We start from the raw sequence: 13,138 nt of genomic DNA, 5'->3' as shown, positions 1-13,138 counted from the left end.
TATATTTTTCTGTTGTATTGTTGAGCTATTTTTTAAAGGCCAAATTTTAATTTATTTGATATCATATAGAAATGTTTCTTTGACATCTACTTTATGATATGACTCTTCTATGCATCTATATTTATTTTATTCCTTTGATTTGTTGTAATTCTTTTTCTCTTTTTCCTGCAATTTGTAGACATAGACTTCATTATGATTCTTACTCATCTTTGAATAAAATGTGTGCTTTCTAGGACAGTTATTTTTTGAAGAATATTTTTAGGAAGAACTACTTGAATTCTGTGATGTTTTAGATCACTTTCCCCTGAATTCTGCTATATAGTTTATTGCAGAGATCACGTGTCCATTTGTTCTTTATCTCTTTGAAGTAATAAAAATGTCTGAATGGCTAATTTTATGACTCTATAAGGCACAGTGTGATTATGTATGATGACTTTTTGTTTGTCTCCTCACATTAGTGAGATCAGTAGCCTCTTATACCTTGTCCACTCAACTCAGTGTCTGTCCTTTATGGACACAGCTTGCTCCTGAGCAGAGCACAGTTCACTCTGATACCTCGTTTAGTCTTGTCCACTGTCTCTCTAAGTTGTATGATGTGATCAGAGGCACTTTTGAGTCTCTGATGCTCTTCGGACTTAGGTATCCAAAGTCAGGAGCTTTTCTGGACCTTTCAGAATAAGCCTTCCCGTTTAGAAGATTCCTGTATGCTGCTCAATACTTTCAAAAGTAAGAGGTTATTAATGATATTTGTTTGCCATTTCACCAGCATTATCCAGAACTTGAAAAGTATTCCTCATATTTCATACTATGAAATTTTTCAGTATCATTTATTACATAAAATTATTCCACTGGTTTCCATCTGCCAGGGTAGGTAGAGTAGAGATTAAGGTCATTTGGTTTCAGAAGAAAAAGCAGTTAAGGTGTCCTCTTGGATTTTGCCACATTACCTAGATGTTTCTTGTAAGTCAAATGCCTCATGTGAAATAAGAAACTTGCTGGGCCATCAGAACTCCCAGAGAGAACTTACATAGGAGGATGGGTTGGAGGGAAATGAGCTCTAAGATCTGATTGTAAGGCCCCTTTTTACAATTACAAACATGCCTTCTCTCTTTGAACTTGACAAAAGTTGGAGTAATGCTTTAGGTGGGAATCCTAGAGGACATAGTTTTGTTTACATTGTTGGTAATTATAAAACTCTGATGATTTTACTTGCAATTTCCCCCATGTTTGCAATACTTTTCCTCTAAATTGAATTTTCTAAGGGTAGGGATTTTCTTTTAATTTGTCTTTATTTTTTCAGCATGTAGGACAATACCTGGCACTGAGTAGGTGTTCAATTATTGTTTCCTGAAATAATAAATGGTTGAACATAGAGGTTTTATCTCACTCATAAAATAAAGTTTACTTAGAGCATATGTTTGTTAAAAGTGAATTCAGTCAACTTAAAGTCCCTTAAGTGAAACACTATTGGATTTAATTTCCTATGTAGTATATTCTGCAGCTGTCTCCTTTGCTTCTTCCTCCTATTCTCCACAGCACCCTAATATTGGTTTGCCTAAAATTTTAGTCATTGATTCTCTTCTCATTTTTAACTACATGCACACCCTAAATGATCTCAGTCGGCTCTGTGGCTTTAAATACTATTTTATATACAGACTCCCAATTTATGTGTCCATCCTAGACCACCTTCCTGAACTCAGACTATATGTCTACCTCCCTATTCTACAGGTCCATTTGCATGGGCCTGAAAATTATATCTCAAACCTAACATGTTCAAAACTGAATCCTTGATTCACACTGACCCCCATGTATCCACCAACCTGCTTCTCCTGGCACCTTTGTCATCTCAGTTCATGGCAGCCTAACACAATTCTTTCTTTACTTTACTCAGTCTCTCATACAAAAATCAAATTCCTTAGGAAATCCTAGTTACCTTCAAAATATATCCTTATTTTTATTATTTCTCACTGCCTCTATTGTTGTATATAAGACATCGAAGTAGTCTTTTAATCTGTCCTCTTGTTTCTATGTTTGTCTCCCTGAAGTCTGTCCTCAAGCCAATAGCCAGAATGATCCTGTTTAAATAAAGGTCAGAAAACATTCAACCTCAATACCCTGCAATGACTGCCAATATTTCTCACAACTGTCAGCCTGTGACCTCTAATGAGAGAATGTGTATGTTTCTGGAGGTGGGGAGTAAAGAATCATATATACATATCCTTAATCTACAGGTGACTATAGAATCTTTCCTCCAGTGGCCCACTTCAAGTTGGAGATAAGTAGCAATATGTGGCCCTACACTACAGATTTACCAGAGCTGGGGAACAAAGGTTGCGGGATGTAGTCTAGCATTATTATATTTCAGCTGTGAGAATCTGGGGAAATTCCTTACGACACAAATAATATCTCACAAGGATTAACTGAGACGGGGTGATGTTATCTGATTAAAGTAAATTGTTTAAGTCTAGCACATAGTCCAACAAATGTTTGGTCTTCATTAGGCACTTTTGAGTTGGCCATCAAATTCATAAAAATATTACATTCATAAAAGAGAGGCAGTATTTCCATTGGAAGCTGATCTTTTGAAGTAATCCTGAAGCAATGAGTTAGAGAAAGAAAAGTGGGAAAACAAACCCCTTCCTGAGCCTACCATTCTTTGTTGGCACAAGCAGATTAAGTAGAGACTTGGGTGGACATAAGCCAACCACATTACAAGGTACTGCCTTGGAAGAAGTAGAGACGGAGAAAAACTTAAATCCTTTTAATTCAAATGGCTTTGCTTTAGAGAACTGTTTTAAAAAACCCAACAGGAAAACGAACCCAATTCTACAAAAATTGCATTTTTATCTATAACTCTTGTATTCTTCATTTCCTCTTCCTATTTTTATCCATTGCTTTAAGCTTTCCTATATTTGAATATGATTAATCATCAATGGGGAAACAGAATTTTATTTTAGACAATCGGCAGGATGAAGCTATCTGAAACGATGACTCATGTCCAAACTTTGAGCATGAAGCTCACACATACATGCTTTATTTGGTGAGGTTTACATAACAGTTCTGCTTGTGGGAGCTTAAAGGAACTGAGCAGTTATACTCTCTACATCTGCCATTTGCCTTTGTGTTTCTAGATGCCCTTTCTAGATTTATTTCTTAGAAGCATCAAAATAATAAAACAAAGCAACAGATAGGTGAAATAGGTCAGAAGAATCTGGAGAATCAGTAATGTGCTTTTTAGTTTCTTCATTGCACGTGCTTCCTGGAAGTGTGTCAGAATTATGGGAAAACTGAACACCTTAGCAAATGAAATTGTCTAGCCAATACTTTGCATGCTCTCCCTCATTTATCTGACTTTATTTTCTATATTAACCTTACTGTTTTGGGTGTAATAGGCTCCACACTCTTTTCTCTGTCTGCCAAGCTCATTTTCTCTTTGGTCTTTGTTCAGCATGGCTTCTCTTGCCAAATCTTTCTATACATATATCTCTGATTCCTCCAAAACTCACTGACTGCGAACTTCTCTCAACTTCCATTGCACTTACCATTGATACAGATATTATGAGGACTGGATAGGAGGTCACAGCCTCAACAACTTGGAAAGGTGTCAATGTGATTATTAGTTAGGAAACTAATTTGCCTATTTGTAACACAAGCCAAAACATCAATAGCTTAAAGGAGAGATGTTTATTTCTCTCTCCATCAAAGCAGCCCAAACAAAAACAGTGTAGGGTTAATACTGATGTTCTTCTGTGTTAGGATTACAGAATTTTTCAAATTTGCTTCTCTGCCAGTCTCAGTGTATGACTTACATCCTTGAGAGGAAAGGGGGTGTTCTGGCTTCTACCACCCCATATTCAGTCCAGCTAGAATTTCATTGTGTAACTCCTTTCTCGGAAGTTATTCTTCAGATACATTCATAGAAGCATTGGTAAGAATTTTAATATATAACCAACTGCAAAATATGTGTGCATTTAATAGATGGAAAAGCAGCACAAAAATTGTTGCCTGGATGGTCATATGTCCACCTGGGACTTAGGGTTCAATATATAAAGAAGTTGTTGGGCAAATGGATATTAAACTACCAAATATCATTTGTCTTCCCATAAATATAATCTCCCACCAAGGAGAGAATGTTTTGGTCTCTTCTATGCAATATGCCAGCATGTTTTGCAGTTCTGTTTCTGTTTATTATGAATTATTTGGTTGGCACTCTTGCCTTAAACATTGGTCTCATGAGCTTTGTTAGCGTGAACTGGCATCTAAAAGTCCCATCAAACAAGGGTATTGACAAGTCTGAGTTCCAGAGCCTGTAGGGCTGCAATCTAGCAGATGGTGGATTTCACCAGGGGAACTGTCATCTCATAGGGTGTCTTGGTACTCAACCAGCATATCCTCTTTTCACCAACACATATTTGCAAAGCCATGTGCCAAGAGAACCTATTTCAATTTATAAATTCTCTCTTGCCCAGGCATTTGGACACTCAGTCACAGTCTACTGAAACCAAGGGCATGGCCCCTGGTGGGACACAGAATTCTGGTTTGTCATTTAATCTGCAGAGCTGGCTCAATTCTCCAGAGTTTCTTGGACTCCAAACACACTAGGTCATTTTAATAGCAAATGAGTTTCCTTCTTTATTAGTGAAGTTTGGAAACCTATTACATGTCACTTCTTCCTTAACATACCTGTGCTGTGCCACAACAAAAGCAATAGTATGCAAATATGATGAATTGACCTTTATTGCTTGTATGAATTTTAAAATTAAAAATAAATGTTTAAGTATGTAAGTTTCAGCATTTCAAATATGTTATAAACTTCTTTAGGAAAGACTGTGACATATATTATAAGCTGGGCTGTTAACAGTTATCAATTGGTGCTTATGATTTGAATATTTTCTAATTTATGTGTATGGCAATTTTATAATTATCTACCATGTATTGAGCATTAAAGACAGTAATTGTGTTATCTACTTTAGTTGTTAGAAAGGTCTTGCGCTCTGTCTGTCCATCAGCCCCTCAATGCTACTGAGGAAGATGCTACTGAGATAAAGACAAAGTGATGCACTCAAATTCATTTGAAGAGATTTAGAGGAGTCTTCAAATTAAGATCTGTGTAACTGTAAAGGCTATGCTTGTAATTACTGCACTCCTCTGCCTCTTTAACAAATAAAAATGTGGTTCCCTTTAAAATTTTTCTAACCTTCCTTTTAATAATGTATATTTATTGAATGCAAAAATACTGTGCTTGTCAGTGTATCTATGAAAATAGGGTCCATACTATGAAAATTTATTTTCTATTATGCATGAACACCCATCATCACGGTACTATAAAGGCCAAAATACCTTTATTTAAGTTTTCATGTTATTTGAAATATCTTTGAACAGAAATTGCAGAGAAATGTATTAGGTTTGGAAATACAGAAAATTGGTGTTGAAAAGCAGGAGAAAATAGCTTTTTTGCAAACTACATGAATTATCAAGTGATGTCTCATTTTCCTCTGTGAGCATGGGGATTCCAAAATCTCAGAAATTGATTTTGGAGTTAACTACTTTTTATGCTTTTGCATCTTGGTGCACTAGCTAGGCTGGGGCTAGCTTGCATTTATCTGAGTTTGCAGAAGTATAAATTGAAATTTTTACTTTTTTATTTATTTTTCCAAATTTATAGGCAGATCCTAGATTAAAGTAAAAACTTTACACATGTATCCATTCTCTGATTCATTGGTGATTTTTTGTTTTAGTTATTCGATGTCCTTCTGTCTCTTCCAGAATTTTGTAAGTACTACGTAGCCATTACAATGTCTTTTTCTGTAGAAAGTTTTGAGTCAAAGACTTGGGTCCACATTTTTATTCTGCCACTTGATGGCTTCCTGGCATTGGGAAAGTTACACAGTCTTTCTTGTAGAAAAATGGTATAATATTAATATTATATACTGCCCACATATATTTTTGTTAGGGTAATATATCTTTGTGAATATAAAATCTTTAGCACAAAGTCCAATATATTTTCCTATTAAAACAAATTAGTGTAATTACTATTCTTGCTAATTATCATAAGTGGACTGAATTACAGTCCTCCTTCCTTAAATTCTTTTTTTTTAATTTATTTTCATTGTTGAATTTATTACCAAAATTTCTTGATTGTTTAATACAATAGTTAGCCATTCTCATTCCAGTATGGACTTTTCCTATCATAAAAAGAGGAAAGGGGAAAACTCAAGGATTTTGTGATTGTGTAGGGACTCAGTAGTTCCTCATGAAACCCCACACTCTGGCACAGGAGTCATGTCTGATCTATGTGCCATGCCAGTGTGATCCACTCTGGTATGTGCTGATATGTGCTGATCCACACTGGTGATTTTCAGATGAACTTATGACCAAGCTCTCTTTGTTGTGTCTAGCTTGAACTTTTTGTTGTTTCTGATTGTTTGTTTTATCAGAGATTTAAAAACATCGTTCAGTTTCGTTCACAAAAAGTAGAGTGAAAGCATTTGTTAAATGTTTTCTATGAGACAAACACCCTTCAAGACATATTATATATGCCTTGGCATAGGGGTGTCACAACTGCCTTCTAAAGTGCACATCATGATCTCATCTTGAACTGCCTCCAAATAATTAAATAATTGGCCCAAGACCACTCATCTAAAAAGTAATGAAGCCAGATTTCTGCCAGATAGAATAATTGGAGTAAGTCCTGGTCTTACCACTTGCAAGCTAGGTGAACTTATTCACTTATTTACTATTCAAAACTTTGTTGCTTTATAATTCAATTAGAAATAAAATATAAACATATTTCATAGAATGGTTGGAAAAATTAAATGAGAATGTATATAAACACACCTGATAAATTGAACAGGAAAATTTTAAATGCCCCTGAAATACAAGAATATCAAAGGGAAAATATACACACACACTGCACTGAATGTAATGACAGAGGTATGATCAGAATGCTTAGTGCCACAGAGAAAGGGTATATGTGATTTTGTAGAGGAAGTTACACCTAGCAGGAATATAAAGATTGTACATGATGCTGCCATGTCAGGGAGGAGCAGAGGTGAGCATTACAGGTAGAAGCTAGAGTGGGTAATTTAGAGGAAGGGTCAATACACTTGACATTGAATTGTGCCATTGGAATAGTAGATGGGGGCCAGAGGATCACTATAAGCCAATGTAGAATCTTTATGGACAACTCATACCAAAGCTTAAATTTCTATATTGATAGGGGGTCTAGAAATTTCCTGGAAAAAATTAATTTATTTTTTAACAAGTAGTTATATGGCACATTACAAATATTTATTCACTTATTTTTGTGACAACCCTGGGAGGAAGGTATTGTAAGTATCTCCATTTTAGAGGCAGGAAACTGAGGCATAAAAGAAAACTGTCAAAGAGAAATAGCACCGGCTACTTGTTAAATGTGGCAAGATATATTGTACTTAGTCTATTGCAGTAAGGGAGAGAGACTCCAGTATAAACTGAGCTCAACTCCAACTAAGACAAAGGTAACTGAGGTCTAAAAAGAATAACACAGAGGGAACAGAAAGGGCACACGGGGGAGTGGAAAAGGGCAAATCAAAATGGGGTTGTGGGGCTATAAGGAACCAGAAAAGGGCTGGGGGACATGGAAAATTACAGCAGAGGGAGCAAGTAGATAATCACTGAAAACAATCTGGTTAATAGGCTGGAGAAAGGATATTTTGCGGTTGGCAGCAGTGCATTTTATTGAGCAAAGATGCAGTGTGTGGGCTGAGGTCACCTTTAGGGACGTGGCCTATTGCAGGCGGCAGCCAGGCTAAGTCAATCTTCTTAACACAGCGTTTGGGGAAATTGTTGTGCGACTGAGGAGGCACAGTTCAGAGTACCCTCATTCATGCAGCTAGGAAGTGGCAGCGTTGGCATTCCAACACCAGCATTGCTCCAGAGTGCATGCTGCATCTCAATGTCAAACTGTCACTTGCTAATTCCTACACTTTCCATTTCTTTCTTTATAACCTTTATGACTTAGTGGATACGTATTCAGATGCTTGGACCTTCTCTAGTGGCCCATGATGTTTCAGAAAATTTTAGTGGTCTCCATATGTTTTGTTTTGGATTTCTGAATATGATTCTTGTGGATTTTTTAAGTGACATTGTATGAATCACTGAAAATGTCTCTTATTGGCTTTTGTGAATTTGGGCTGGATGTCATTCTTACTCATTTGTTCTACATGTCCTCAATGATTCTCTTGGTTGAAAAAAAAAAGAAAGTGAAGTAACTGGATTGTTTGACCTTTTTTAGCTTATAAACAGAACAAAATAAACACCCCACACCACCGACAGCAACAAGGCAACAAAATTCTGTTCTGAGCCTCCTCTTCACTGTCTTTGTTAAGTTCTCCTGGCATGACCTTTGTTTTAAGTGATCTTGTATTTCTTCACTCTTCTTTTAGTTTTACCAAATCACTGAATTGGGCTTTTCCTGGATTCTTGTCACCCAGGTCCCAGGCATATAAATTTTACCCAATAGGCAAAATCAGTCATACACATATAGATTCACTTTTTCAAAAAGTTTACATAAAGAAAGAGAATGGAAGAGAGCACACACGTGAGAAAGACAGAAAAAGAGAGAGATCAAAGAGAGTTCTAGAACATGTAATACATACCCCAATGCTGCCGAGAGCTCACAGGGCTGCTAGCTCAATATCCCTCCATTGGAAATGCTCAAGCGTCGGCTTCAGCATCACTGACATTCGAGTTGTCCTGGTGGGAAACTCACATGGCTCAAGCAAAGAAGCTCTCTCTTATAATAAGCAAAATGAACTTTCAAGGAAAATGTGATAGAGTCACTGTTTTTAAAGGGAGGAAGGGACAATAAACACACAAGAGTTCTCAGGAAATGAAAAAGAGAAAGAAAAGAAAACAAAAGAAAGTGATATATGACCTCCAAGAATCCATGTGGGTGGTGAGAGTAAAAATAAAAACCTAACTCCATGGCATAATTTCCATTTTTTTAAAGTTGTTGAGACATGTTTTAGAGGCTAGGATATGGTCAATCTTAGAGAATGTCCCATGAGCTGAAGAGAAGAATGTATAGTCAGTGGTTTTTGAGTTGGATGTTCTATAAATGTCTGTTAGGCACCTTTGATCTAGAGTTCTGTTTAAGTCCATTGTGTCTTTGTGTATTTTCTGTCTGAAGGATCTGTCGTGTTCTGTCAGAGGGGTGTTGAAGTCCTCGGCTATTACAGTGCTGCTGTTTATCATTTTGTTTAGAGCAAGTAGGATTTGCTTTATGAATCTGGGTGCATCTGTGTTCAGTGCATAAATATTTAGAATTGTTATCTCCATGTTGAATTGTTCCCTTTACCATTACATAATGATCATCTTTGTCTTTCATTACTTTTGTTTCATTACTTTATATTGTTTTCCATCCCTTCACCTTGAGTTTGAATGAATCCTTGTGGGGTTAGATGTGTTTCCTGAAGACAGCAGATACTTGGCTTGTATTTTTTTATCCATTCAGTGGAGACCGGGTCTCTTCAGTGGGTAGTTCCAGCCATTAACATATGATAAAGGGCTGACAACTAGAATCTGTATAGAACTCAGCAAAATCAGCAAGAAAAAAATCAAACAGCTCCATTAAAAAGTGAGCAAAGGACATGAATGGAAACTTTTCAAAAGAAGACAGACTTATGGCCAACAAACATGTGAAAAAATGTTCAACATGTCTAATCATCAGGGAAATGCAAACAAAACCACAATGAGATATCATTTAACTCCAGAATAGCTTTTATCAAGAAGTCCCAAAACAATAAATGTTGGCATGGATATGGAGAGAGAGAAACATTCATACACTGTTGGTGTGATTGCAAACTAGTACAACCCATATGGAAAGTAATATGGAGATACCTTATAAAAATGAAAGTAGAACTACCATTCGATCCACCAATCCCACTATTGGGTATCTACCCAAAGGAGAAAAAAGACATTCTGTAATAAGCACATCTGCACTCGAATGTTTATAGCAGCACAATGCACAATTGCAAAGATGTGGAAACAACCCAAGTGCCCATCAATCCATGAGTGAGTTAATAAAATGCAGTATATGTATACCATGGAGTACTACTCAGCCATAAAAAAGTGGTGATTTACCTATTGTATTATCCTGGATGGAGCTAGAGCCCACTCTTCTAAGTGAAGTATCTCAGAATGAAAAAACAAACAGTAAGTGTATTCACCATTAAATTGGTACTAATCAATCAATAGTAATGTGCACATATGCAAAGTAACATTCATAGGGTGTTGGGCAGGTGGGAGTGGGGAGGAGAGGATGGGTAAATCCACACCTAACGGATGTGGTGCACACTGTCTGGGGGATGGGCATGCTTGTAGTTCAGACTCAGGAAGTGCAAAGGCAATATATGTAACCAAAGTGTTTGTACCCCCATAATATCCTGCAAACCATTTTGAATACTCCTAGGTTGAATAATTGAACCAAATAGAACAAATGTAATAACATGCATGTTTTGAAATAGCCTTGAGCCATGACCATCCAGCTCGGGTTAATTTTTGTCATTAGGAATGTCACAGCTTCCCCTTTCCATATGTATGCCCTCCTCTCCATTTATCGTCAGCAGGCTGCTGAAAGAGAGGGGCCCATTCCTGTGCACAAATTAAACCAAAAGGAAGGGGAAAAAACTGTATCAAACATTTAAAACACACACACAGTCAAATCACTCAGGTTTCAACACTTCACGATACCTTAATTTCCATCAGCCGGAGCAGCTGTGTGCTTCCCACAGTGTGAAGTCTCATGAAGGGTGTATTAATTAAGTCATTATTCCCTGAGAGATAGGTATAATTACAAATCTTCTCACTGTACTATTTTGAGTTTCCAAAATTCAGTAAGCTAGAGGTTGAGTTTTTTTTTTTTTTTTTTTTCCCCAAGATGCCACTGCAGAAAAAGGCCCAAAACACAAAATCCCACTGCGGGAAATACAATCAGAGTCTCTGTTAGAAGAGAGCTATCTGAGAGTGGTCTTGTGGAGACCATCCATTTGCCCCTCTCAGCTCATTTTGAGAATTGCTGTCACAAATTTCCAGCAAGAATAACTCACACGGTCAAGTGTGTGCAGAAGTGAGGAGAGATTGCCCTAGAATCTCCCTCCTCCTATCTCCGCAAGGATGCGACGTGTGCTTTCAGACTGTAGAGAAAAGGCAGAGCAAGGTGATTCACCATCCCCTTCGACCTCATTGTGAGAAATTCGGGAAAAGGTTATCTACAGTATGGTCATATGGAGAGCTCCTAATACTGAAGACAACATTCTGTAGAGTTTACTTGTATTTAAGAAAATCAAGAATTTTGAACCACTAGGAAACAGGATTGCATTTTTATTAAAGAATACAATGATCTCTTTTCTGTGGCTAGATATAAATTCCTATTCTTCCAACAAATAGACTGAAACATTTAAGATCAGAAAGAGGATACCCTAGTTAGGGATCAAACCTCATTTTAATATATCCCAGTCAAGTCAGCCTTACACCAGTGGATGCTGAGAAGATAACATCCAAATGCGGCTAAAGGGGACATTGTGTGGCTTATTTGCACTCGGAAATTGGCTTCCCCCATGCCTTTGTAGCCAATTTAGTGTATAGAATAATTAATTTCAAAATTTAAGAACTTCTAAGGTTTGGGTAGGATGCTTTTCTCTATTTTTTAACTTAAGTTGAATAACCTTTACTTGTATCATCTGTGCTAATCTGTTTACCTGTGCTCATGTGCAATATACCTTTTGCTACTTACTTTGTTTTTAGTCTTTGTTAATGTTTACCTCTCTCAACAAGAATATATTAATAAGAATACTGAAAGCAGACTTTATATCTTTTGAGTTTTCCCAAACTCTAGCCTGGCATTTAAGGTTCTCCCAGTAGCTGACCTCATTCTAGCTTCCCCTCCTTACTTCGAGCATGTCCCTTACAAGAACCTTCCATTCAGTCCAGTTTGTCCAAGGAAATACAACATGGTAAGTAAGCTGGGAATTCCAGTTACAGCTCCACTTTTGGGCAAGTTGCTTAACCTCATTTTGTCTCAGTTTTCACATAAAATGAGGGTAAAGAATCTCTCTCACTGAGTTGAGAAACTTAAGTGGTTTTATCCATGTAAAATGATCACTTTGTTCACAAGCAATAAGCACTCAATCAATGCCAGCTTTAATCATTTTATCACTAGTCATTTTTTGTGCTTTGCAACTTCCACAGTTCTGCTCATTGTACCACCTGATTCTTTGCGTGTGTCGGCCTTTTTAGCCTTCAAGGCACAAGTAGATCCTCCTCCTCTGTGAAGAAGTTCGTGATCTCTCTGGCCCAATCAGCTATCTTTGAGTTAGAAGCTTAGTAAGCATCTTGTTAGCTCTGTCTTATTAAAAATTAAAATATATAATGTGCCCCTACACATGTTCAGGGCATGCTGCAAGACACTTTGCAATTCTTTGTCATGACTACCACATTCAAACATCCTCAAGCTCTTTGCTCATTTTCCACCTCGGCATGCACTTAACCCCCTCTTGCTTCCTGATTTCTTATGATATTTTCTGTCTGTGCCATTTGTTGCTTACCATGTATAATTATCTTTTTAATTTACATGTTTTACATTCCAGTTTATTCTCTCATGGGCCAGGTACCCACATTTTGCTCTGTATCCCATTAGGCTGCTTCTTTTCTCTTTCTGCTTCAAAACCGCCATTACGACTAGAACTGGAATCATGGTCATTTGTTTGCAGGTGATCACACACTAAGTCACAGGCACGCATGTTATGGGATGCGCACCATTAAAACTTTGGCTTAGGTAAACCCCTTTCACCTTTGTCAGCAGAGCTTTGTGTAAAGCCAACCGGCCTGTTCTCTGAGTCCTTGATTGTCTCATATCCCGGCTGTGGGGTAGGGGGCGGGTTGGCAGCCAGCAGGAACAGGGATTCAGGCAGGTGTAGGGGTTTCTGAGTGAAGGAGAGCTAATGCCCTGGGCCCTTGTTTATGGAAAGTGGATGGGGAAGGCATAGAGCCTTCTGGAGAGTGTGGACAGTGGTTCCTTTAAGCGATGGGAACCACAGCATTCTGTGCTTTGGCCTCTTCTGTATTATTACCCAAAGCAAGTTATGTTCGACTTGCT

This window comes from Eulemur rufifrons, chromosome 1, assembly GCF_041146395.1.
Source record: "Eulemur rufifrons isolate Redbay chromosome 1, OSU_ERuf_1, whole genome shotgun sequence".
Lineage (NCBI taxonomy): Eukaryota > Metazoa > Chordata > Mammalia > Primates > Lemuridae > Eulemur > Eulemur rufifrons.
Note: the sequence above shows the minus strand (reverse complement) of the source record.